Raw genomic sequence first — 27837 nt, forward strand, 5'->3', positions numbered from 1 at the left:
TTCTAGAAGCCACCCACATTCCTTAGTGTGGGGTAGCCTGCCTCTCTCTTCAAAGCCAGTGATAGTGAGTTGAGCCTTTCTCGTGCTTCATATTTCTCCTCTTTCTTTCATTTCGTCTCTGACTCAACCAAGAAATACTCCTCACTTTCAAGGACACATGTGAATTAAGTAGGGCCAAATAATCCCCAGATAATGCAGGATGATCTCACCAGCTGAAGGTCCATACTCTTAATCACATTGGCTAATTCCCCTTTGCCATGTAAAGTAACATATTCACAGATTCTGGGGATTAAATCATACACATCCTTGGGGGGGATAGGAGGAGAAGGATTATACTGCCTCCCGCAAAAGCTGTGATAACAGTTCCAAGTGACAGATGAAACAAATTAGACCAATGTAATGGCAATGGAAAAAGGTAGGCTGATTTAAGGCATATTTTGGAGACGGAATTAAGAGGCTTGGCAATGATTGATTGTATGGATAAAGTGGTGGGTACAGGAGGAGGAAATCAAGACCAACTCCTAAATTCCTGGTCTTTCAGGCTTATCAGCTGAGTGCCAAGAGAGGCCTTTCATAAAATACAGAGGCTGGGAGTGAAACCAATTTTAAAGAAAAATTCAAGACTTCTGTTTGCTGTGGAAGACTCTAACAGAAACATTAACCAGATTATCTCTGAGATCTCTTTAACACGCTGAGAATTTGCTAAAAATCTCTCTTCTATTGGAGAATTGTAGTGCCTAAATTCTGAAGTATCATTCCTGTTGTCTTGAGAAATATATATTCAAGGGTGATTTGTTTGTGATTTGTCACATTTTTTGGAGTAGAGGGAACCTTGGTACATTAGTTACCTATTACTGTGTAAAAAATTGCCCCCAAATTTAGCAGCTTACAACAACACAGTTCCCTGTGGGTCAGGAATTCAGATGCTAATTAGCTGGGTCCTCTGCTTCATGGTCTTTCATGAGGCTGTAATCAAGATATCGGTCAGGGCTGGGGTCTCAACTGATGGCCAGCTGGGGAAAGATTACATGGACAGTTTACACGGTTATTGGCAGGATTAGTTCTTTGAATATTGTTGTACTGAGGGCCTCAACTGACTCACTGACTCTTGACCAGAGGCAATCCTCAGTTCCTTTTCATGTGGGCCTGTTCACCATTTACTTCATCAAAGCTAGCAAGAGAGACAAAATCTGATAGAAATTTATAGTCTTTTCTAACTTTATTATAGAAATGACACCCTCTCAATATTGCCATATTCTATTGGTTGGAAGCAAGTTACTTAAGGGGAGGGAATTATACTAGGCTATAAATATCTGGAGGCATTATGTTACATGAGGGAAAAAATTTGATATAATTATGCTATAAGATGGGTGTTTTAAATCAAAACACAAAAATGAACATAGCATGTAAATATAATTTTTGTCTCTGACCATCCAAATGTTCCAGATTATTAATCTTATAAATAACTCTCCCTCCCTTAAAATGTCTCTCATTTACAAATATTTATTATATACCAGGCAGTGTTCTTTTTCTTCACATACCATATCTTGAAAGCGTATTTGACACAGAGTTATAGTAAATGCTTTGAGTAACAACACAACGTGACCCATAGCAGATAGGGTCATCTCAAAGGCAAACTGGTTGGTAAGGCAAGCAGGCCCTCCTCCCCCATAGCAACATGTACTGCTTTTCCCAAGTCATGCTGTAGATCTAAGGGGACAATCTTTATTCAATTATCCATTCAGCAAACATTTACTGAACATCTACTAGATGCCAGACACTCTGCAAAATGCTGTTGACTCAGTGATGAGCAAAATGGAAATGACTCTTGTTCACATGGCAATTAGTCTAGTGTGAGATATAAATAACTCCACCAATACCTGTAGTAGAAAACTGTGTTTCTATTATGAAAGGAAATCCACAATGCTATGAAAGAATATTATTAGAGGACTTAATTTATATGAAGAACAATTTTTGCTCAAGATATAGCACATATTGAGCACTATCTTTGTGAGCTATCTGTTGACATGAAAATGTTGGATACAATGTGAAGCTTAAGTGTCTATCCCATTCACAAATATTTACAATAAATCTTTGCTATAGTCTTCCAAGTTCAGAACCATGCACGTCCCCAGCTTCTCAGCTTTCCTGTAATTCCACTATAATTCCCAATTCTTGGCAGAAACCTTTTCATCTCACTTTTTTTGGAGTTGGCCTTACATTTCATCTTGTAGAGGATCTCACTGCCTACTATAGGCTTAAATCCTTTCTTTTTTTATCCTAAACACACACACACACACACACACACACACACACACACACACACACAATTAAGAAAGAGAAAAATGCAGAAATCCTAGGTGTGTAAGAACACATAGCTGGCTTTTCTAGCATCTATACCCCCTTTCTCTGGGGATCTACCTCTTTTATACTCTCAGCCTCATGTGCTGGATGGAACACACTTCCCAGCTCCATGGATGAAGTACACCACTCAGCCCAGAGCCAATCTGGCCATTGTTCAGGGCCAAGTAGATGACATAAGCCAGTCCAATAGAAGCACATCTCAGGCCTATGCTAAGAATAGTGAAATTGCTGTATTTCATTGGCTTGAAGGATTAGCCAGCCCCAGGAACTTCTGACAGCCATCTTGTAATTACGGAGAGAGGGCCTGAGAATAGATTGAACATACAAAAAAGCTATACTGAGAGATGGAGACAGGAGAAATAGATGCTGATAACACCTCGAACCCCAGACTCCAGGCCACTTTTCCCTTGCATATCCCACATCTGGTCAATGGCAAATAGACTCAGTATTCATTGCCCAACATACACTGGAAAGAGGTCAACCAACACAGACACCTCTTCTTCACTCCTGCAGTTGGAGCATCTAGCATGCTGTTCCCCATTTTAGATTTTCCGTGTAATCATTAGCCACCAGTCCACTATGTTCCCTTAACCACAGAGGACATATATCAAATTCTTCATGCCATCTATTAAATCTCTTAACCAGAGATGAAGAAAGCACCCTCCCAACCCACCTCCTTGAAGATGAAACTCAGCACAACACTCTCCAAAGAAACCCTTACAAATTCTGAAACCTCCACTCTCTCAACCTTTTCATGACCTTTATGTGGGCAAGGGGATTTAAGAATCATGTAACCAGCTTTCAGTTTACCCCTTTGGAAATTCTGCATAAGAACTACCTCCTCCCTTAGAATGCAGCATTAATTGTATCTTTGGATTTTGACAGAAATGTCCATTTTTATATTCTGTTACACATGTGAACATCACCCACAGCATATTTTACAAGGGAAGAAAGTTTAAAACTGCTTCAATGTTTTCACATTTCCGACAGAATCCAAAATGAGAAGTCTGACCCTGAGATAATCATAGACAAACCAAGCTCATATTTTCACTATTCAGGGAACTTTGAAGGGGTTAGAGGAATGCAATCAAGATGATTAAGGAGTATAAAAATTAAGGATAAAGGAATTAGCATCTTCTAAAAGTACATACCTAACTGTAATCCTCATATAAAAGAATGTCTATACCCCAGGGGAATATGTCAAGCTAGTTCATCTAAACTCATAAAAAGTTTGACTTGGCTGTAACAGAATAGATGAACCTAAATCCCAGGAGAAAGAGTTATTAAATAGTTTAATGGGTTACCAGTGGAGGCCATGGATATTACTTGGAGTTAATTTTAAAAACAGACTCTTTAAAATAGCTTAGCAGAAGTCTTGCTCTAAAACAGGGTGTGACCTCTTTACTATACTGTAAATCTTTTTTTTTTTAATTAATTTCAGTGTAGTTAACATATAGTATTATATTAGTGCCAGGTGTAAAATATAGTAATTCATTGATTCCAAACATTACTCACTGCTCATCATAATTAATCTCTTTAATGATAATCTTAATCTCCTTCGCCTATTTCACCCATCCCCCCCACCCACCTCCCTTCTGGTAACCATCAGTTCTCTATAGTTAAGAGGTTTTTGTGGTTTGTCTCCTTTTTATCTTCATTTGTTTTGTTTCTTAAATTCTATGTATGAGTATAATCATATATTTGTCTCTCTCTGACTTATTTCACTTAGCATCATACTCTCTCGATCCATCCATGTTGTTTACAAATGGCAAGATTTCATTCTCTTTTATGGTTAATATTCCAGGGTGTGTGTGTGTGTGTGTGTGTGTGTGTGTGTGTGTGTGTGTGTAAAATCACTTCCTCTTTATCTATTCATCTATTGATGGACACTTGAGTTGCTTCCATATCTTGGCTATTGTAAATAATGCTACAATGAATATAAAAACTGCATATATCTTTTTGAATTAGTGTCTTCGTATTCTTTGGGGAAATACCCAGTAGTGAAATTACTGGATCATATGGTATTTCTATTTTTAAACCTCCATACTGTATTCACATTGGCTGCACCAGTTTGTATTCCCACCAATGGTGCACAAGGGTTGTTTTTCTCCACATCCTCACCAGTATTTGTTGTTTCCTGTGTTTTGGACTTTAGCCATTCTGACAAGTGTGAGGTGATATCTCATCGTGGTTTTGATTTGCATTTCGCTGATGATAAGTGATGTTGAACATTTTTTTCATGTGTCTGTTGGCCCTCTATATTGTCTTTGGAGAAATGGCTGTTCATGTTTTCTGCCCATTTTTTAATTGAATTGTTTGGGGGTTTGTTTTTTGAGGCGTTTTTTTTTTTTTTTTTTTTGGTAGAGTTGTATAAAGTTCTTTATAGATTTTGGATACTAAACCTTTATCAGCTATGTCATTTGCAAATATCTTTTCCCATTCTTTTATTCTGTTGATTGTTTCCTTTGCTGTGCAGAAGCTTTCTGTTTTGATGTAGTCCCAGTAGTTTATTTTTGCTTTTGTTTCCCTTGCCTCAGGAGACATATTTAGAAAAATGTTGCTGTGGCTGGTGCCAGAGAAATTACTGCCTGTGTCCTCTTCTAAGAATTTTATGGTGTCAGTTTTCACATTCAGGTTTTTAATCCATTTTTAGTTTATTTCGGTGTTTGGTGTGAGAAAGTGGTCCAGTTTAATTCTTTTGCATGTAGCTGTCCAGTTTCCCCAACATCATTTGTTGAGGAAATTGTCACCTATTCTTGCCTCCTTTGTCAGATTGATTGACCATATAATCATAGGTTTATTTCTGGGCTCTCTATTCTGTTCCATTGATCTATATATTTATTTTTGTGCCACTACCATACTGTTTTGATTACTATAGCTTTGTAATATATCTTGAAATCTGAGATTGTGATACCTCCAGTTATGTTCTTCTTTTCTAAGATTGCTTTGGCTATTCAGGGTCTTTTGTGGTTCCACACAAATTATAGGATTATTTGTTACAGTTGTGTGAAAAATGTTATTGGTATTTTTTGGAATTGCATTAAATCTGTAGATTGTTTTAAGTAGTATATTTTTTTTTTTTGAGAGAGAGACAGACAGAGTGCTAGTTGGGGAGGGGCAGAGAGAGAGGGATACACAGAATCTGAAGCAGGCTCCAGGCTCTGAGCTGTCAGCACAGAGCCTGACATGGGGCTCGAACCCACAAACCGTAAGATCATGACCTGAGCCAAAGTCGGACACTTAACCGACTGAGCCACCCAGGTACCCGTTTTAAGTAGTATAAACATTTAACAATATTTTCTCTTCCATCCCAAGAGCATCTAATGTATTTCCATTTCTTTGCATTGTCTTGAATGGCTTTCATCAATATTTTATAGTTTTCAGAGGACAGGTCTTTCACTTCCTTGGCTATAAGTTTATTTGTAGGCATCTTATGATTTTTGGTGTAATTGTAACTGGTATTGTTTTCTTAATTTTTCTTTCTGCCACTTCATTATTAGTATATAGAAATGCAATGTATCTATTTTATCTTTTGACCTTACTGAATTAATTTACCAGTTCAAGTAATTTTTTGGTAGAGTCTTTAGAGTTTTCTATATATAGTATCATGTCATCTACAAATAGTAGGTTTTATTTCTTTCTAACAAATTTGGATACCTTTTATTTATTCTTCTTGTCTGATTGCTTTGGCTAGGACTTCCAGTACTATGCTGAATAAAAATGCTGAAAGTGGGCATCTTTATCTTGTTCCTGACCTTACAGGAAAGCTCATAGTTCTTTATTATTGAGTACATTAGCTGTGGTGTTTTCATACATGGCCTTTATTATGTTGAGGTGTGTTCCCTCTAAACCTACTTGGTTGAGGGTTTTATCATGAATGGATATTGTACTTTGTCAAATGCTTTTTCTGCATCTATTGAGATGATCATTTGGTTCTTATCCTTTTTTGTATTAATATGGTATACATGTTGATTGATTTGTAAATATTGAACTACTCTTGCAACCCAAGAATAAATCCCACTTGATTGTGGTGAATAATTTTCTAACATATTGTTTGATTTGGTTTGCTAGCATTTTCTTGAAGATTTTTGCATCTATGTTCATCAGAGATTTGCATCTGTAGTTCTTTTTTTTGGTAGTGTCTTTATGTGGTTTTAGTATCAGAGTAATGCTGGCCTCATAGAATGAATTTGGAAGTTTTCCTTTGTCTTCTATTTTTTGGAATAGTTTGAGAACAATAGGTATTACATCTTATTTAAATGTTTGGTAGGATCCCCTGTGAAGCCATCTGGTCCAGGACTTCTATTTGTTGAGAGTTTTTTGATTACTGATTCAGTTTCCTTGCTGGTAACCAGTGTGTTCAAATTTTCTATTTCTTTCTGCTTCAGCTTTGGTAGGTTATGTGTTTCTAGGAATTTATCCATTTCTTCTAAGTTGTCCAACTTGTTGGCGTATATTTTTCATAATATTCTCTTATAATTGTTTGTATTTCTGTGGTGTCAGTTTTTATCTTCCCTCTCTCATTTGTGATTTTGTTTGAGTCCTTTCTCTTTTTTCTTGATGAGTCTAGCTAGAGGTTTAACAATTCTGCTGATTTTTTTCAAAACACCAGCTCCTGGTTTCATTGATCTATTCTATTGTATTTGTGGTCTCTCCCAATTTTTTCTCGTGGTTGACTTCTAGTTTCATAGCATTGTGGTCAGAAAAGATGCATGGTAGGACTTCAGTCCCTTTGAATTTGTTGAGACTTGTCTTGTGGCCTACTATGTGATGTATTCTGGAGAATGTTCCATGTGCACTTAAAAAGAATGTGTAGTCTGCTCTTTTAGGATGGAATGTTGTGAATATATCTGTTAGATCCATCTAGTTCAATGTATCATTGAAAGCCACTATTTTCTGGTTGATTTTCTGTCTGGATGATCTATCCATTGATGTGAGAGGAGCATTAAAGTCTCCTATTATTATTTTATTACTATCTATTACTTCCTTTATGTTTGTTATTAGCTGCTTTGTGTATTTGAGTGCTTTCATGTTGGGTACACAAATATTTACAGTTGTTACATCTTTTTGTTGGATTGTTCCATTTATGATTACGTAATGTCCTTCTTTGTCTCTTGTGAGTCTTTGTTTTAAAGTGTATTTTGTCCAATATAAGTATTGCTACCCGCCTTTTTTTCACTTCCATTTGTCTGATAAATGCTTTTCCATCCTTTCACTTTCAATATGCATATGGCTTTTGGTCTGAAATGAGTTTCTTATAGGCAGCATATAGATAAGTCTTGTTTTTTTATCCATTCCTTCACCCTATGTCTTTTGATTAGAGCATTTAGTCCATTTACATGCAAAGTAATTGTTGATAGGTATGTACATATTGCCATTTTTGTACTTGTTTTATGGTTATTTTTGTACTTCTTCTCTGTTCCTTTCTTCTCTTGCTCTCTTCTCTCATGGTTTGTTGGCTTTCAGTAGCAACACACTTGAATTTCTTTATTTTTCACATAACTATTATTGGTTTTTATTTGTGCTTTATTTGGGTATAACATCCTATGCATATAGCAGTCCATATTAAGTTGATGGTTGCTGAAGTTTGAACCCATTCCTTATCCCCCCCACCCCCCGCCACATTTTAGGCATATGTGTCATACTTTACATCCTTTCATTTTTTGAATCCCTGGACTGATTTTTATAGATATACTTGACTTTACTGCTTTGTGCTTCTTACTGTACTTACTCCTACTTATGATCTTTCCTTTCCATTGAAAGAGTCCCTTTGAAAATTTCTTGCAGGGCTGATTTACTGGTCATGAATTCCTTTACCTGTTGTTTGTCTGGGAAACTCTTTATCTCTCTTTTTATTCTGAATGATACTGTTGCTGGATAGAGTGTTCTTGGCTGCAGGTGTCTTTCTTTCAGCACTTTGAATATATCATGCCACATCCTTCTGTCCTACAAAATTTCTGCTGAAAAATCAGCTGGTAGACTTATGTAGTTTCCTTTGTATGTAACTGTTTTCTCTTACTGCTTTTCACATTCTCTTTATGACTACTTTTTGCCATTTTAATTACTATGTGTCTTGGTGTGGACCTCTTTGAATTGATTTTGTTAGGAGCTCCCTGTGCATCCTGGATCTATATTTCTGTTTCCTCCCCCAGATTCAGGAAGTTTTCATCTATTAGTTCTTCAAAAACACTTTCTGTCCCCTTTTCCCTCTCTTCTTCTGGGATCCCTATAATGTGAATGTTCTTACATTTGATGGAGTCACTGAGTTCCCTAAATCTATTTTCATTTTTTTCTCTCCTGTTCAGCTTGATTGCTTTCCATTATTCTGTCCTCCAGGTTGCTGGTCTGTTCTTCTCGGCGTCTAGTCTACTATTTATTCCATCTTGTGTATTTTTAATTTCAGTTATTGAGTTCTTCAGCTCTGATTGGTGCTTTTTTATGTTTTCTATATTTTTAACAGTTTCGCTGAGGTCTTCTACTCTTTTCTCAAATCCATTGAGTATCTTTATGACCATTACTTTAAATGTCTACCAGGCATGTTATTTATCTCCATTGCATTGAGCTCTCTTGCTGTGATTTTGTCCTGTTCTTTCATTTGGGACATATTCCTCTGTCTCCTCACTTTGTCTAATTCTGTGCTTCTATGTGTTAGGAAAATCAGCTATGTCTCCTGCTCTTGAAAGTAATGTCCTTATGGAGAAGAGTTCCTATAGTGCCCTTCAGGGCATTGTTCACCATAACCTGGCACTTCAGGGGTGTCTCCTATGTGTGTTATATGCACTCTATTGTTGTGGCTGAGCTGTGTTCACCTTCAGTCTGGTCATCTGCAAGGGCTTTCTTTGCCTATTGTGAGCAGGGTTTGGACCCTGTGTTTTTAGTGGGCCAGTCTGAGGCTACCTTGGGCTTGAGCTGAGTCAGACAAAGCATTTGCCAGAGATGCAGTAGCACCTGACTGCAGTGTGCTTTCCTTATGTTATCGCCTGAGAAGTTTTCATTGGTGGGTGGGGCCTGCATTCAGATCTGCTGACTGACTGTCCCCAGCCCACTGCTGGGCCTGCAGTCAGACTAGTGTGTGTGGTTATCTTCCCCTCTCCTCAGGGCAGGAGTCACTTTAGAGCAGTGATGGTCCCTGTCAGAGCTGCTTGCACACTGTCAGGCTTGTGGAACCACTTTGGGTGGATTCTGGCCAAGGGGCACATTGGAGGAGGCAGGTCCACAGGAGAATGTGGAGGCAGTACACACAGTGTTAGCAAGGTTTGCATGGATCTGCTATCAGAGGAGATGTGGAACCAAGCCCTGGATAGAGAGGGCATATCCGCAAAAGAATATGGGGGCAAGGCACACTGTTAGCAAGTTAAGTAGTGAGTGTTGGTGCAGCACTGGTTCCCACAGGTGTCCATGTGTTTAGGCTGAGGGCAGAGGAAGGAAATGGAACCTACTAGCTCTTTTGTTCCTAGAGAAGTCTCCCAATAATGTCTGCCCTTCTAGCACACACTCTGAAACTAGTAAACAAATTCCGTCCTTTATACCCCAGGCATTTTTTAAGCTATTGCTCCCATGCTGTATTTCAGTGGGGCTATTTGTTGTACCGTCTCTTTAAGGGTGAAGACTTAGTTTCCTTATACTCTCCAGTTCTCCCAGAGCTGAGTCTGCTGATTCTTAGAGTACCAGGGTTAAGCCCCACTGATTGTAAGCACTCAAGAAATTAGGCCTCTCTGGTTTTCAAAGCCAAATGTTATAGGGATTCGTCTTCCTAGTGCTGACTCCCCGTGCCTGACTGCCTGGTGTGAGGGTCTAGTTCTCTCCCTTCTCTGTGCCTGCTGTGTCCTTCTCTCCCACAGACAGTCCTGCAGGTCAGTTTAGCTCTCAACTATGTCTCTGCCCTTCCTGCCTTCTTTGATGTGGCCTCTTCCCTACATTTAGCTGTGGAGAGTCTGTTCTGCCAGTCTTCAGATTGTTTTCTGGGTTATTTACCCTGATGTGGCTGTTATCTAGGTGTATTCTTGGGACATGCTGAGTTTAGGATTCTACCACTCCTCCATCTTCCCTGGAGTGAAGGGAATCTTCATTCCTGTGAATCTTTTGCGTGTATGGCTATTGTTGATTCCCCTACTCTAATTTCTTTGGGTCTCTTACTGGTGCCCTTTGCTCTAATCCCCTTTCTTTCATTTTAGGTATCTCTTATTTCTGAACATCCTGTGCAAGGCAGTTTCTGGTTAGATTCTGACACTGTCTCATTTTAGAACAAAAATTAAAGACAAATTCTCCATCCATAACTGAAATATAATACCTCGCCTAGGGGTGGCCTAGTCAGTTAAGTGTCTGATTTCAGCTCAGGTCAAGATCTCATGGTTTGTGGGTTCGAGCCCACGTCAGGCTCTGTGCTGACAGCTCAGAGCCTGGAGCCTGCTTCAGATTCTGTGTCTCCCACTCTCTCTGCCCCTCCCCCACATGTACTCTGTCTCTATCAAAAATGAATAAACGTTAAAAAAAAATTTTAACTTCACCTAGATTTATGGTTTTGAAAGTCCTTGAGGTGTTTTCTCATTGCTCCACCAACAGAACTACCTTCTAAAGTCTGCACTGGGTTTTAATATTCCATAGAATTACACGGTTGAAGCCTTCAAAGGTTTTGAGATTCTGCCAGTTTGTGTAAGGTTTTTATTGGCTGCAAGTTATGATTGAAATTTACTTGCTATTCAGTTTAATATGATAAGAGAGATTTCTAAATAGGCTGCCTCAGGCTTTTTAGTGCTATCTAGAATAATGATATAAAAAGTGTACAACTATCTTTTGGGAGACAAAAAATAAGGTCAGAAAAAAATAGCTCAAGTTACCCCAATAATTTTGTTAATAAGCCCTTCTATATTTCTGTCATTCATATTCTCCCCTTGCCTTTCAACCCTAGTATCTATTGTCTATTGTCTATCTATTGCATATGGAGTTTCCAGATCTGGTTAAGGAATTCTGGCACCTGTGTGTATGTGTATATATATCTCTGTGTGTGTAACTTATACATAACATACATAAGAGTTGGTGGCACATGAGATATAGCATATCTCCTCCAAATCCCAATGAAGAACAACAACAAAAAATTATTTTGGAGAAGAAAACTGATATTTGCATATAGATAGATACTGACACATTGAACTCCCAGCTACTATTCCTCTCATCATCCTGAGTCCCTGGAGCAAAGGTATGCCCAGCACTACAGTCTGGTTTTTTTTGTTTTTTTTTTTTTTCTCCATCTTAGGAATTCTGAGTTTTCACATGTGAAAACTGAAGGATATCATGAGTTTACAATGTAATAACTTTCATGTGTAGGAAAATGCAGTATTCACCATTGTCTTCAGCAAAACCAAAAAGGTCACAAAGGAGAAGACATTTAAGAAATCGATGATAAGGCATTGAATAAGAAGATTAAATGAACCAATCTGATATTTCTGCAATATCTAATTCAAAGGGCCAAGGTGTCATTCCAGTATATCAACTTGAAAAGAAAATAGGCTTATTTTGATAATCCATCTTTCCTCAGTAAGTTTGGTTTCCATAGCCACAGGCTTGTCAGCCAGCTGGTTTGGTTAATGATGACCCTGGGGAGGTAACAACATAGGTTTCCATTTCTCCATCCCTATTTGCAAAACATAGCCAAATTTTTCTAGAAGTTGTCTGAGAGGAGACTCTTACCCCGGAGAGGATAATACTCAACTCTCTGATCAGCAACATCCTCAATAAAAGAAGCAGATAGAAATTCTTGGTTTGTCTACAATCCAATACCCTCTTAGGGAGTAGTAATAGTGTTATGAAATTCCCCTTAGTCCCAGGATGAGGGAAAACAAATCTATTGCCCTATCACATAACTCAGATGTTTTTTTCGTTAGTACTCAGAAGTCCCAGGGTTTCTTTCTGAACCTCAGCTGCCTTATCTATAAACAGAATTGTTTACTCGGTCCCTTCTATTCCAACATGATGAGATTTTGCTCCCTGACCAAACAGTTTTTGTTCCACAATAAACACTTCTCATGATCCTTTCTCTCCCATTTCTCTTTTCCAGTGCTGACTATAGTGCCATGCTCTAGTACCCAGTAAGACACCCTTCTGGTTTATTAAGCCAAAAGCCATATGCTTTTTCCACCTTTGTAACTCACTGTTTTAGATGAAGTCATTAGGATGAGCCCTAATCCAAGATGACTAGTGTCCTTATAAGAAGAAGAAAATACCAGGTGTCTGTGTGGCTCAGTCAGTTGGGCATCTGACTTTGGCTCAAGTCATGATCTCAAGGTTCATGGGTTTGAGCCCTGCATCAGGCTCTGTGCTGACAGCTCAGGCCAGCTTCAGATTCTGTGTCTCTCTCTCTGCCCCTCCCCGCTTGCACTCTCTCTCTCTCTCTCTCTCTCTCTCTCTCTCTCTCAAGAATAAGTAAACATTAAAAAAAAAATTTTAATAAAATAAAATATACAGACTTACACTAGTTGTTTAAGCCAGTTTAACTTAATTCTCTCATATATATAATATGTATTTATATATATATATATATATATATATATATATATATATTTCTATCTACATTTCAGCCTATAACAAAACAAAAAAAATTTAAGCGTTTGAATTTTGGACACTATAAAACAACAATCTATATTTGTTGTGGGCTTGCCCTTTTTTTAAGTTTTTATGTAAGTCACTTTTAATTTCTTTCTTCAGAATAATTGCATAGTTAATTATACTTGATATTTCACCACCTGCAGAGCTTAATGTGTCAGGTTCTTTTTACATCTTCTGTATCTAGAAAGTCTTATGGAAAACAACAATAACAAAAAAATGCAGATGTCTTCAAATCCTCATTCCAATTTAACTTACAAAATCCTTATACATCCTGATGTAATTTTGACTCAAGCAGCCTACGATGTGTATGTTATGAAATTCCAAATGTTGGCATTTTAATCTGTATTTAAGAAAAAGCACTAAATAATTTATGTTTACACTTCTTTTAAGTTTTATGTGCTTAGAGTCTAATAGTCCCTCTTCAGAATCAATAGAGAAACAGCATGATTTTGTAAATGAGATGAGTATTCCAATGGCAAGTATTTATTTAGTAATCTTGTGTTTTGATTTTACCATTAGTGTGCTGTAATTCACAAGTGTTTTCCTACTGTACAGCCAGTGCCTGGGACAATGGAAAATATAAATGTGATGTTCGTTTGTTCTTTGAATATTTCTAACTGAACAGGGCTATCTTGTCTCCTTGATCTCAGTCTTCTTTAGTTTTTAGTTTGTTTAGGTTTTTTGGCTAGGTTTAAGCAAATAATCTTAGATGAATTCTGCTAGGTTGTAACTTCTTAACAAAATCTTCAAACTGAGTACCTAAACTTTTTTTTTTATGTTTATTTTTGAAAGAGAGAGAGAGAGAGAGAGAGAGAGAGACAGCATGAGCAGGTGAGGGGCAGAGAGAGAGGGAGACACAGAATGGGAAGCAGGCTCCAGGCTCTGAGCTGTCAGCACAGAGCCTGACACAGGGCTCAAACTCACAAACCACGTGATCATGACCTGAGCTGAAGTCGGACACTTAACTGACTGAGCCACCCAGACGCCCTTGAGTACCTAAACTTCTAAGTCAGCCATTGTGGATATCTTCTGCTAGTTCTCTAAAATCTCTCATGTTTTGGGGAGAAAAATCTAGAGAGAATGGCATGATTCAAAAGGGATCCAATTGTAATAAACATTTCTCTTTGGCATTTTCATTCCATATTTGAGAAATATAACCTTGCCACACCATCAGTGAAACTGCTTTCTGTCCTATGGCCTTAAGTTCAAGTATATCCTTCTCTGACCAGCTCACTCTGTCCTATGCCCAACAGTCATGCAGCATGACACTTTCAGTCCACTGAGCCTACCACATTTTCACCATCCTTTCCCCTCATGTACTCACTTCCCAGTCTAAATTCCAGAATCAATCACTAAATCATGCCTTTGCGTGACTCTCAACTCTCTTTCCCCACCCTCCCTTCTCTTAGTCACTTGGCAAAACCTCAACCCTCATTAAATCCTACTCTGCCTGCTCCACATGGCTGACTGATCCCACTTTAAATTCATGACCACTAACCCCAAGTGGGCCCTCTGTGCTCCCTAGTAATCATACTATATTTCCCTAATCAAATCATTATCCCACTCTCCTAGGAAACTGCATAATTATCTCTTCCAGCACCCTCACCTTTATTCTCACTCTAAGTTGATGACCTTGATTCCTAGTTCAGTGAAGGACCTGTTGTCATTCTTTTAAAACATAAATCAAATGTTATTTCTCTGCTCACAACCTTCCAGTAGCTCTTCTCCCTCATAAAAGTCATTACAGTGATTTACAAAGCCCTACGAGATGTGGCCCCATTACCTCCCTGACCTCATCCCTTATATCCTCTACTGCATTTACTGCTCTTGCCTTACTGTCCTCCTTGTTACTCAGCTAGCACATCAAGCATTCTTCTACTTCAGAGGCATGGCACTTACTGTTTTCTCTGCCTATAACACTCTTTCCCCAGATATATTTATATGGCTCACTCCTCTGCCACTTTTGTCTTTGCTCTCAATGAGGTCTTCTCTGGCTATTGTGTTTAAATTTGAATTCTGTCCTTCATCCTAGAACTTCCTGTACCCTTTTCCTCCTTTATTTTTCTCCATAGCATTTATCACCATCTGCACACTATGGTTTACTTCTTTGTTTTGTTTATTTTCTGTATCCACCCACTAGAATATAAGCTTGAGCCCATGGGCCAGGATGGTGGCCTATTTTATCCACTGTTGAAACCCCAGTACCTAGAACAGTACTTGATATATAGTGGGTGCTTAATAATAAGTATTTGTTGAAGGAATGAATGAGTGAATGAATGAGTGAATGAATGAATGAATGAATGAATGAAAGAATAGAGCATCTTTATTAAGGGAGGTGTGCCTAAACCTTACATATTGGCTTGCTAGTTTATGTCAGGTTGTTGTTTCTGTAGTCATTAGCAGAGAACACTTGAATCCAAATTTGTATTTGATTAGCAAAAAAGAAGTTGGAGAATCACAAAAATAATCTTACCCTGCCAGGGTAGTGCAACTGTGACCAATGCTGTGCCTCACAGGAGCATCTGTGTGCAGTTTCCTTTGCCCAGAAAAAAAGGAGCTGTTGCAGTCCATTCTCAGCAGATATCTCAGAAATAATGGCTTGTAACTCAAAGCTGCTTTTTCTTTTTTTAGAAAATCATAAGACTCACAAAAATTATATAAGGCCCATGAAATTTTCATAAATCCCACTCACATTAATCAGTACTGCTTACCTTCCTACAAAAGTGCTTTTTAAGTATCTGAAGTTTGCCTTCATGTTAGTCAATGTTAATGGCATGTCTAAGTAATGCAAAATGTATATATATATTAATAGTATATTTTATCAATATATAAATATACCAAATTTTATTATACCATAAGTCATTCAAAATGTTTTCTTATATCTATTTTTAAAGACAGAATTATATAGACCTATATTATTAATACATTATAATATTTTGTAATGGGGTGTTGAGTTAGAGATTTTAATTGAGTAGTGGTTTGGGAATTTTTTTTGAAGGAAAAAAATGCAAGATCAGTTTTCCCCTTGTAGACTTTAGTAGATAATATGAATGTCACAGATATTACCTGCTTTATAAATCATTTTTTAAGTTCCTTCTTCCATCTGAGCACTCAGAACAGCAACCCAGCAAAGCACTGAAAAACTCTTCAAATTTAAACCATTAAAATGAAATCTGTCTCTGAATGTCTGAAAAGATTAACTGTAAAATATCAGTTTGAGATTAAGTCAATAAAATTAATCATAACCCTGAAGGAGGAAAATGGGAGGGGGAATTCTGGAAAACTCTACCCAATTTAACAATGCTATAAGGGAAAGGACATGAGGGATTGCTATTAGTTCACCATAGCTAAATTCAAATACAAGCTTTTTTTTGTTATTCAACTTGTGGTATCATTTTTTTTCATCAAAATTAACCAAGAAATAGTCACAACCAGAATTTTTCCATTTGGATTTATTAGCTGTATAAGCTAGCTGAAATCTATGTAAAAGTTTTGAGACAAATTATTGACTTGAATGCCAACTACAGTGACAGGGCCAGCTTTTGTTTTTCTTCTTTTTTGTAAAGCTGCTATATTGCAATTGATAACCATGGGTGTGAAAAACAGTTAATCTGTTGTTGAGACAGATATCAACCATTGTCTGTTGTTTCCAAAATGTGCATAGCTAAGTAGGGAAGGCATGGAGTGCTGAGCTGAGAGAGGCCATTTCTGCCTTGTTGGAGAACTTGTGGATGGAGCCCGGGAGCATACAGTTCAGCTAATGCCTGCCGTTATTCCCTATTTTGTGGATACATGTCTTATCTCCCCAAAGGCTGCACCTAGAGCAGTCCTGGGAATTTCCTCTTTCTTCTGTTGACCATATGTTCCTTAAGGTTGGGACAATATCTGGTTCACCTTTCTAAATCTCACGAAACTACTTTCATTTAAGGCATATATATGTTCACTATTAGACATTAAGCCCTAGAAAGAATAGAAATCCAGTCTGATTAATCTTTTATCACCTAGCACAGTCTCTTAAACCTAGTTGGCACTGAATAAATAAATAAACAAACAAACAAATAAATAAATGTTGGTTTGATGTTGAATGAATGATTGAATAAGGAATGAATTAATATCAAGTACTCTACAACCCCTTAATAAGTGACCTCAGGGAATAAGCAGAGCACTTTGTGGCCCAAGCCCCCCTATACCAGGTGGCTGCTTCAGAAATGGGGAAAACAGAACTTTATCTGTCCTGCAGGAACTTCAACATAGCTGAGGCCACTCCCAGCAGAATTTACAATAACATGTAACTTTCATGTCCCAGGGCTAGTCCTCAGGCTGGTGAGATGGCAAAATAAAATTCCCTAGCATTTTAACTATTTTTTAGCAAAATCTAGTTAAAACTACTTTGGCCACTAGATGGCACTTGTATTAGCCATGTCTCCAATTTGGGAAGGGACTCTGTTCCAAAAGTCCTTTGTTACGTAGTGTGAAACTATGAAAGCATTCATATAAAAAAATACATAAAAATAAAAGATCTGCAGAAAACTTACAAATCATAACTAAATTTATGCCTATAGTACTGTAATTTATTAACACTATATACTCTTATATAATACTAAACTACACTAGACTAGACTAGACTAGACCATGCTATACTATACTTCATTATAATATATTCCAAGTTGATGTTCTGGGAACTTGTAAAAAAATAAATATGGAGGAGGTTGAGGAGTGTACTTGTTGTGATGAGCACCGGGTGATATATAGAAGTGCTGAATCACTATACTGTACACCTGAAACTAATATTACACTCTCTGTTAACTAACTGGAGTTTAAATAAAAACTTAAAGAAAGAAAGAAAGAAAGAAAGAAAGAAAGAAAGAAAGAAAGAAAGAAAGAAAGAAAATCCACAGCCTTACCCTACATCTACTAAATGCAAATATATGTGCAGGGCCTAGAAATCTGCATTTTAGTAAGCTTCTAGAGAATTTCTTGCAGAGTGGTTTCCATAGAAAATACCACTATTTAAGACCACCTTCATATGGAAAAGTCATGCATTATTTCAACTAAGAATTCAAAGAATAAATCCTCCCTCTCCTTCTCCAATACTTGCTAAGGCACCTTATTATTGAGCTACCCCCTCCTTACCTATGCTCCAAGTTCCTATTGGTAATTTGTCACCTGAAAGAAAGCCTCCAACACAGCTCAGGTGACAACAGGGGAAATTGAAGAAGAATGATGGGATCTCAAGAGTCACAGATAAAGGGATAAAGGCTTTGGTAGGCCAGGACCTCCTGCCACTGTAAGACTACAGGAACACACCTTGCACATGCTCATTTCCTTGCCAGTCCCTTCTCTTTTTCTGGTCAGTGTCACCCCATCATCAACTACCCATTTCCCTGCTACCTCCCACTGACTTTGACTAAAACTTCTCTCTTCCTCCTGCCTCACTACAAAATAGGCCCCAAACTCTCAGCCTCTCCCCTCCTGTCCCTATAGCCGGTATCTAATGCCTGCCTGATTTCCTTATTATCAGCAACCAAAAGAGATAAGTAGCAGTGGCAGGATTGCCAGATAAAATATAGGACACCCAGTTACTTTAGATTTCAACGAATAATTTTTTAGTGTAAGTATGTCCCAAATATTGCATGAGACATTGTTATACCAAAAAATTATTCATTGTCTGAAATTCAAATTTCACTGAAAATCATTTATTTTTATTTGAGAAATCCAACAACCTTATCAGTAAGAGGAAAGAAAGAAAACAGAGGTGATCACAAGTGATAATGGTCTTTGGGGTGTCTAAAAGACTGCAGTGAGAATCATCTACATGTCAGGAACCTGGACTCAAACTGCTCTGGGCATCTCCCCTCAGAAGCAGAGACTGCCAAAGATGGAATGGAACCCCCCGAGACTGTAGATGAGCCTACTCTTGAGACAGTCAAGACCACAGGATAGAATGAAACCATAGAAAACAAAATAGAAAATACCAGAGTATACCACATATAGTAAGCGTTATTGTTTCCTTAACAACAGGTATGATATTTTTATATTGGTACATATACACTGGTAATGAGTCACCATGTAAAATACATTTCTTATTGAAGTATAGTCCAGAAAGTTTGATAAAGACTTCCCTGGACCTTCTACATCATTGAGATAATTGCCTTCAATGAATGCCTGACTATACGGATTATACATAAGTTGGGAAATATCTATGGTATGTTAGTCTATTTATTTGAGAAGTTCCTCTTCACTAGTACATATCTCTGATATTGAGTGATCTGGAAGAATAGTCTACTGTGGCAGAAACTGGCTCTGTTCTCTTCTTTCTCAATGAAGGAAGACCACAGCTCCCAAATCCCTTGCAGCTCAGTGGAATCATGACTGGTTCTCACCAGGGGACCGTGGGGGAGGAGATGATGTATGTCACCTCCAGTGAGGTGGTAAAGAGCATGTGCAACTTCTCTACAGTCTTTCTCTACCTTGTCTGAATGCTGGATGCAGACTAGATTTCAAGGCCTTTGAAGATGGAGAAATAATTCATTGAAAAAGTCCTGGGTCCCTGCATGGAGCAAAGCTCCAATCCATGCCTGGGAACCTGCATTAGCTGTGACATGAGTGAGAGACAATCTTTCATTGTGTTGACCCACGTTTTGGGTTGTTTCAGCAGACTAGCCTAACTACCACAATTATATTTTTATTAATGCAGGAGGCACATATAATTGCAAATACACTCAAGCCAGTACAAATTGCTACACAGGTGGACCCTATAAAAATATACCAGCCTTGGGGTGCCTGGGTGGCTCACTTGGTTGAGTGTCTGAGTCTTGGTTTCAGTTTGGGTCATAATCTCATAGTTCGTGGGTTTGATCCCCATGTCCAGCTCTTCACTGACAGTGCATAGCCTTCTTGGGATTCTTTCTCTGCCCCTCCCTATCTCCTGCTGTCTCTGATTCTCTCAAAATAAATAAATAAACTTTAAAAAAAAAGTATACCAACCTTGAGCCAGGTGCTTCAGGACTGTTTCCCATTTTATTAGCATAACGATGGCATTTATAGTTATCAATGGTTTTGTAATTGTAAATGTATATTATCAATATTACCAGTTTGATCCTTGAGTTTCTTTTTTCATACATTAATTTTTACATGAATCATAAGAGGAAATAATAGTTGTTTATATTGCTTGTCATTCACAGGTGAAAAACTTGGAACCATTAATACCAGGAGAGTGAGAAATAAATTATATATATCTGGTATCCTTCAAAATAATCTTATATAAGAATGCAAGCCTATGTGTGTTTAGCCTCACCCATCTTTCTTGATAGTAAGATTAACTCCCCAAATAAATACTTTATAAAAGTAACACAAATGAACTCAGTAAATTTATGTGGCTGCCTATCTTCAGTCTCTGTTACCTCCAGGATAAGATCCAAATACCACAGCATATCATACCCTTCATGTCCTTGCTCATCTCCCTTGACTCGGTCCCCATATGTCTGTCCTCTCACGCTGAAGTGATGCTGAGTTACCTGCAGTTTGTACAAATCACCTAAAAAAGCAGATTTAAAATGCAGGTTTCTGGACCCCAGTGTTAACAGTCATGTTCAGTAGATTTGGGGTAAGACCCTGGGCTTTGAATTTTAATAGATATCTCTGGTAACTCTGATGCAGGTGAATTATAAATTACCTGTTAAGAAATACCATTTAAAACAAGTAATAAAAATAGTTAATACTGTAAGATGTTTTACAGAATTTTAACAAGAAAAAATGCTACGGGGGCGCCTGGGTGGCTCAGTTAGTCAGTTAAGCAGTCAACTCTTGGTTTCGACTCAGGTCATGATCTCGCTGTTTGTGGGATCAAGCCCTGCATCTGGCTCTGTGCTGACAGTGTGGAGCCTGCTTGAGATTGTCTCCTTCTCTCTCTGAGCCTCCCCCACTTGCACATGTTCATTCATTCTCTCTGTCTCTCTGTCTCTCTCTCTCTCTCTCTCTCAAAATAAACAAATAAACATTAAAAAAAGAAAAATTGCTACAAAATGCATTTCTTTGTTATTTTTAAATATATATATGTATATATATATGTATATATGTATATGTATATGTATATATATATGTATATATATATGTATATATGTATATGTATATATATATGTATATATATATGTATATATGTATATGTATATGTATATATATATACACATATGTATGTATATATACATATATACATATGCATATATACATATGTATATATGTATATGTATATATGTATATGTATATATACATATGTATATGTATATATATGTATATGTATATATGTATACATATATATGTATATGTATACATATGTATACATATATATGTATATGTATACATATGTATACATATACATATATATGTATACATACATATATGTATATATGTATTTATATGTACATATATGTATATATACATATATATACATATATACATGTATTTATGTGTACATATATGTATATATACATATATATACATATATATACATATATATACATATATACATATATATACATATATATACATATAAAATTAACTAGGTAGGGGCACCTGGCTGGCTCAGTCAATAGAGCATCTGACACTTGATCTCAGAGTCATGAGTTTGAGCCCCACGTTGGGTGTAGAGATTACTTTAAAAAAAAAAAAAAGAACAACTGGTAGTACATTTCTAAAATATCTACTGAACTTATTTCTAAAATAACTACTAAAGCCATTTTCCACTTTGATTAAGAGAAGTATTAATAAAGTCAGTCAGAGAAAGACAGATACCATATGTTTTCACTCATATGTGGATCTTGAAAAACTTAACACAAGACCATGGGGGAGGGGGAAAAAGTTAGAGAGAGGGAGGGAGGCAAACCATAAGAGATTCTTAAATACAGAGAACAAACTGAGGGTTGATGGGAGGTGGGGGAGAGGGGAAAGTGGGTGATGGGCATTGAGGAGGGAACTTGTTGGGATGAGCACTGGGTGTTGTATGGAAGCCAATTTGACAATAAATTATATTGAAATGAAAAAAAAAGGAAATATTAATAGCTATTCATACCTCAACTACTGTTTTTATTTATTTATTTATTTTAGTGTTTATTTATTTTTGAGAGAGAGAGAGAGAGAGAGAGAGAGAGAGAGAGAGAGAGAGAGAAAGCATGAGCAGGGGAGGGCCAGAGAGAGAGGGAGATACAGAATCTGAAGCAGGCTCCAGACTCTGACGTGTCAGCACAGAGCCTGATGCAGGATTCAAACTCACGGACCTTGAGATCATGACCTGAGCCAAAGTTGGACGCTTAACCAACTGAGCCACCCAGGTGCCCCTTCAACTACTGCAGTGTGAATCTATATATTAAAGAGCAAAATATTGGATAAACTTACATATTGAGTGGGTTGATTTGAAAAAATAGATAGCAATAATATAAATAAGTAATATTGCTGTCTGAATCATCAGGAATAAACAATCACAGGTTAAAGTCGGTGGGGAAAAAAAACAGCCTCCAACTGCCAGTAGAGGCTATAATCTACAGGTAGAGTCAAAAGAAAATTTTGTCTTTAAAAATTAAATTTTAGTCAGGAGGATAGTTCCATGCCAGTGAACTAGTCATGCCCCATTATAACTTCTTTACCATTAGTTTAGTTTTCAGAACTAGGCTGTTTTTACTGAAATTTGGAAACACAGACCTAAATTTTCATTCTCTACTTCACTTCAATTCACTGTGAGACTCTTTGCAAATCACTCTCTTTTCCTTTTTACACTCCTCATCTGTAAAATAGGACTAACATTTGCCAATAACTTAAGGTTGAGGAAAAAAATACCATAATCATGTTTCTGCCAAAATTTGAGGCTCTGGGAAGACAATCACTGGATATAAATGCAAAATGTAATTATCCTGAAAGTTTTCCCTGTTGCTGTATTGGTAGAGTACATATTTCAAATGTAAATATTGAAAAAGATCGTTCTCATGATTAACATTAATAAATATTTATTGAGGTACCTATAGGGTATTTGGCAATGTACTAGTCAGCAATCTTACATCAAATCTGAAATAGACTCACAATGCAAATAAATATATAACCTAAATTAGAATTCTACAAATTGGAGACTGGCCAGTTTCTCCCCTGAGAAAAAAGAACTCAAAAACATGAAGAGCTGACTGGGTACATGAGAACTGGACACAAATCTCAACTGCTGAGCTAAACCACCTTCTCAGATGCCAATCCTACAAACATCACTTTGAGATTTCTTCTATAAAGAGATACAACCATAATCCTCAGGAAACCTGAGGGAGCACCTCATCTAAAATCTAGGACTTCCATCTCTGAAGTCGATGAACCACATCTGCTCTTCTCCACATCCCTCTAAGCAGGGTGGCCCAGAGGAATCTCAGTTTTAATAAAACCTCAAGACTTCCCACAGAGGTTCCTCTATTCAGAATTCTGGACTTGGCTTCTTAGATTAAGAATTTTTTTAACCAATTTGTAGAGCTTTAGTCAAGACAGGAAATAACACGTTGCAGAGTAATTAAGCCAAGAACTCTGTGGCAAAGGTTCAAAACCTCATTCTAACTTTGACTCATCCTGGGACCTGTGAAAGTGACTTCACTTCTCTGGAACTCTTTTCTTCTCATCTAGAAAATGGAAAGATGAATACTAACCTGCTTTGATCAGAGACTTGTTACTTGGGAGAAAAATGCATTTGTAAAGGTCTTTGGAAATTACAAAGAGCTATAGAAAGGTTAGATAATGAAGGTTTTGTCTAAGCAAGACTGGAATGGCTACTTCTCTTTATTTTTACCCTCTGTTGAACTCACCTTTCTCTTCAGGCCACAGAAGAAGGAACACTATATTTCTTCCCTAAGGACATTTTTTAACAGAAATTTTTAAATGCCTTTTATATTCATGTTTCAAGTTCTCCTAGAATTGGCTTTTTTTTGCCCCAGGATTATGTATCCAAGATAATGAGGAATTCAGAAGAACCACCTGCTGATAAAAAAATCCACAGGCTGGCCTGATGCCCAACAAAGATGAGTCCAATCCATGAGCAATCAGAGAAATCTGCTTCTTTTCTGCACAAGTAGTAGGGTCCTTCATCTTTTATTACAAACTTAAGGCCCTACAACCCTTCATCAAATTCTCATGGAATAGGAATACCTCTCCCAAGAGGTTTGAATTTTGAATAGGTTGAATTTCTCACCAGCTTGGAAGCTTTTCTTTCTACAAATAATTCATTTCCTTCTAGTTTACAAAGCATTTCCACATATTCTGAGTAAACTAAAACTCAAGGGCACCTAAGAACATGCCTTTGTCTGCTTAGTAATAAGTAGTAGAGCTTAAAGTCAAACCTATAAGTGGACTTTCTGTACTGCACAGTGCTACTTGCCTTGGTTATTCTAGAAAGAGAGAAAATAAGATTGTAAAGGCAGGCAGGGACCAGAACATGGAGGGTCTTGAATGCTAGGTAATGCCAAATCACTCAAGGATTGCTGTTGTTTTTTGGGTTTGGGGTGTTTTGGTTGGGGGTTTGGGGTGAGTTGGTTTGTGTTTTAAATAAGAGCTGAGCTGTTGATTGACTAATCTTAGAAATGTATGTATAATAGATAAAGGAAAAGATAGTGTATCAGTCTGCATGTAATCAGAAGACAGAAACCACATAGTAAGTTTAGCATTAAAAAATTATTTAACTATGATAGAGAAGTAACTATAAAGATATAAGAGAACTCTAAAGAGAACATTATGGTTGGGGAAGAAGAAGAAAGAAGAAATTTGGACAGAGGGCCTCCAAATGTGGACAGAGGGCCTGCAACACTGGGGTGAAAAACCTCATTGAAGAAGGTATGGTTGCAGTCCACTGGATAGGGGAGATGTTTGCTAATTGGCCAGACCAGAGTTGATCCACAGTCACTGCACAGCAAGAAATAACACTCCAGGGAGTAAGCAAGTCAAGGCTGGTGCATGAGCACACACAGGGAATCAGGGCATTACTGCTGGTACAAGGTCTGGAGCATGTGGTATCCATAGTGAGACAGTTATAGGAAACAACATTCTGGAGTACAAGCAAGCAAGGAAGACACACAAAAGAAATCAGGCTCCACTTCCAGCATTAGATCTGAGCACACCAGTGTCCACCTTGGGAGGGTTGAAGCAAGATAGTCACCAGGTCCAGGCCAGGCCTGCAAAGTCACCAATGGACTACACATTCTGGGGCATATTTGGGGTAGTGCACCAGTAGATAGTTCATAAGCACAGACCTCAAAGCAGGAGCAAAGAAAAGTAAAATGTAGCACATGAAACCAGGAAGAGAATCTCTTGTCCTCTTGTGGTGTCCATTGGACAATCTTTACTGATGAAGCTTAACATCATCCTCACTGTGACAAAGAAATGCTTAAAGAGTCCAGTCCATTATCCCAAGCATGTATTGAAAACTAAATTTGGAGCTCAAAGACAATAAACTTATAACTGGCACAGATAGCTTGGAAGTCCTCCCCCATCCTTCCTGAACAGAGAAATGACAACAGAAATTGTCATTGGTTAGAACCATGATTTAGTAAGGGCCCTATAGCCATTTCCCAGGCTCTTCTATCTGAGCTCTTATAGCCATGACCTTCAGTTGGCTCCTTAAAAATATTCTTCTATTGAATCTTTAACAATTCTAACTCCAGCTCTTCAAAAGCTTTCTATATCATCCTTTTTTGGGGGGAGAAGGCAATTACAAAAAGGAAAGGGAAAGATGGCATCTGGAGAAGTGGACACTTTTGTTCCAGCATTCTCCAATGGACCTCTAAAGCTGACCATGATAATAAGATCAATTCGGGGGTGCCTGGGTGGCTCAATCAATTAAGTCTCCAACTCTTGATTTCAGCTCAGGTCATAATCTCACAGTTCATGAGTTGGAGCCTCACATCAGCCTCTGTGCTGACAGTGTGGAACCTGCTTGGGATTCTCTCTCTCTCTCCCTCTGTCCCTCCCCCACTCTTTCTCTGTCAAATAAAGAAGTAAACTTTAAAAAAAGGAATCAGGGGTGTCTGGGTGGCTCAGTTGGTTGAGCATCGAACTTTGGCTCAGGTCATGATTTGGCAATCATGGGTTCGAGTCCTGCATCAGGCTCTGTGCTGACAGCTCAGAGCCTGGAGCCTGCTTTGGATTCTGTTTCTCCCTCTCTGTCTGTTCCTCCCCTGCTCATGCTCTCTCTCTGTCTCTGTCTCTCAAAAAATAAAATAAAATGTTAAAAAAAGATCAATTTGAAAGCAACTGGAACTCACTTAAAAACAATTTCTCTGTGCATCAGTGACTGATACTCTTGCCCGCTCAACAAACACTTCTTGCTTAAGGTAGGGGGATCAAAAACCTTTTCCCATTGATCTCTCCAAGCTAGTCACACCCATTTGAGGAGTGAAAGAGACCAAAAGGAACAGGGGAATTAAGGTGGATAGTACTTATTAGGCAAACATTGAAAAAGTAGGTTCTTGCTCATAGTTTTGTAAATAAGGGAATATCTGATGCAAGCTTCTCCACCCAGAATGTATATAAGGGGATTTCTGGAAGCTCTTTAATGTTTAGTGTTCTAAAAGTCTCTAACGGGTGAGGAAAATCCAAAGGGAGAAGGACAAAACAAAATGATAGAAAACTCTCAGTTCTTCCATCTGTGTAGGAAATGCCCTGCCTTTTCACAGGCCATCAAACTATTTACTTTCTTTTTCTTCTTAATGGTTGCATAACAATGATTCATCTTTTACTGTAAGTCCATCTTTCAAAAATTCCATAATACATATTAATCAAGAATCTTAAAAGTCACCAAATTCTTTAATGAAGCAATTCCATTTGATATTGTTGACCATTCATTCCTTCTAGTGGCTTTCATAATACAGTGCTCTCCTAATTTTCCTCCTACCTCTCCCTTAAGCATAGGAATTTCTTGGGATTGTGCCGTGGGCTTCTTTTTGCCTCATCTACTCATCCATCTCCTCAGTCATCAGTTCCATGATTTCAATTACCACCTGCATGGAAATGACATATATATTTCTGGAGCCGAGATCTGTCTTCTAAGCAACAGATATATATATATCCAGCCACCTCTAAACACAGCATCAATGCTTCCCAGGCACCTCAAAACAACATGTACAAAGCTAAAGTCATGAATTTTCCCCCAAACCTTTTCTGGCTCCTTTATTCTTTATTTCAGTGAATGGCACCACCACATACCCAATTATTTAAACTAGAAACCTAGAACCATTTTTGATGGTTCTTCCTTCACCCTCAACTCCCGCACGAAATTCTGCTTCCTAAATATTTCTGAAATCCACCCACCTCTGTCCATCCCCCTCGTAACTCCCCCAATTTGTGGCACTATCATCTGATGTCCTCTTGATCAAGGTTTTTCCATCCAACCCATTCACACAGCAGACAGAGACATTCTTACAAATCAGAAATAACATCGTATAATTCTGTCATAAGAAGGGTTTACAACACGTCAGTCACTCTTAGGATAAAATCCAAACTTAACATGACTTTAAAAGTCCTTACTTTCCCCATCCTACCTTTCTACACTCAGTGTTCCTCCTTCCTCCTTCACTAACATCTCTGAAGTCTCTTGTTTTCTCCTACCTCTGAGCCTCTGCTGCTGACTCTGTAGAACCCTCTTCCCTTTCACCTAGCCCTGTGCACTTGGCATATTCCTACTCATGCTGAGAGTAAGTGGATCATCCCATGAAAATCCCCCTCAGACTCTCCTGGATTGTGAAGTGACCTATATGGTGTTCCCAGAGCATCATGCCTCTCCCAATCCAAGCATTTATTACACTTCATTTTTCTTTTTTAAAACTCAGCTTAGTTGAGGTATAATTTATGTACAATTAAATTAGC

This window comes from Felis catus, chromosome A2, assembly GCF_018350175.1.
Source record: "Felis catus isolate Fca126 chromosome A2, F.catus_Fca126_mat1.0, whole genome shotgun sequence".
NCBI classification, from domain to species: Eukaryota; Metazoa; Chordata; class Mammalia; order Carnivora; family Felidae; genus Felis; species Felis catus.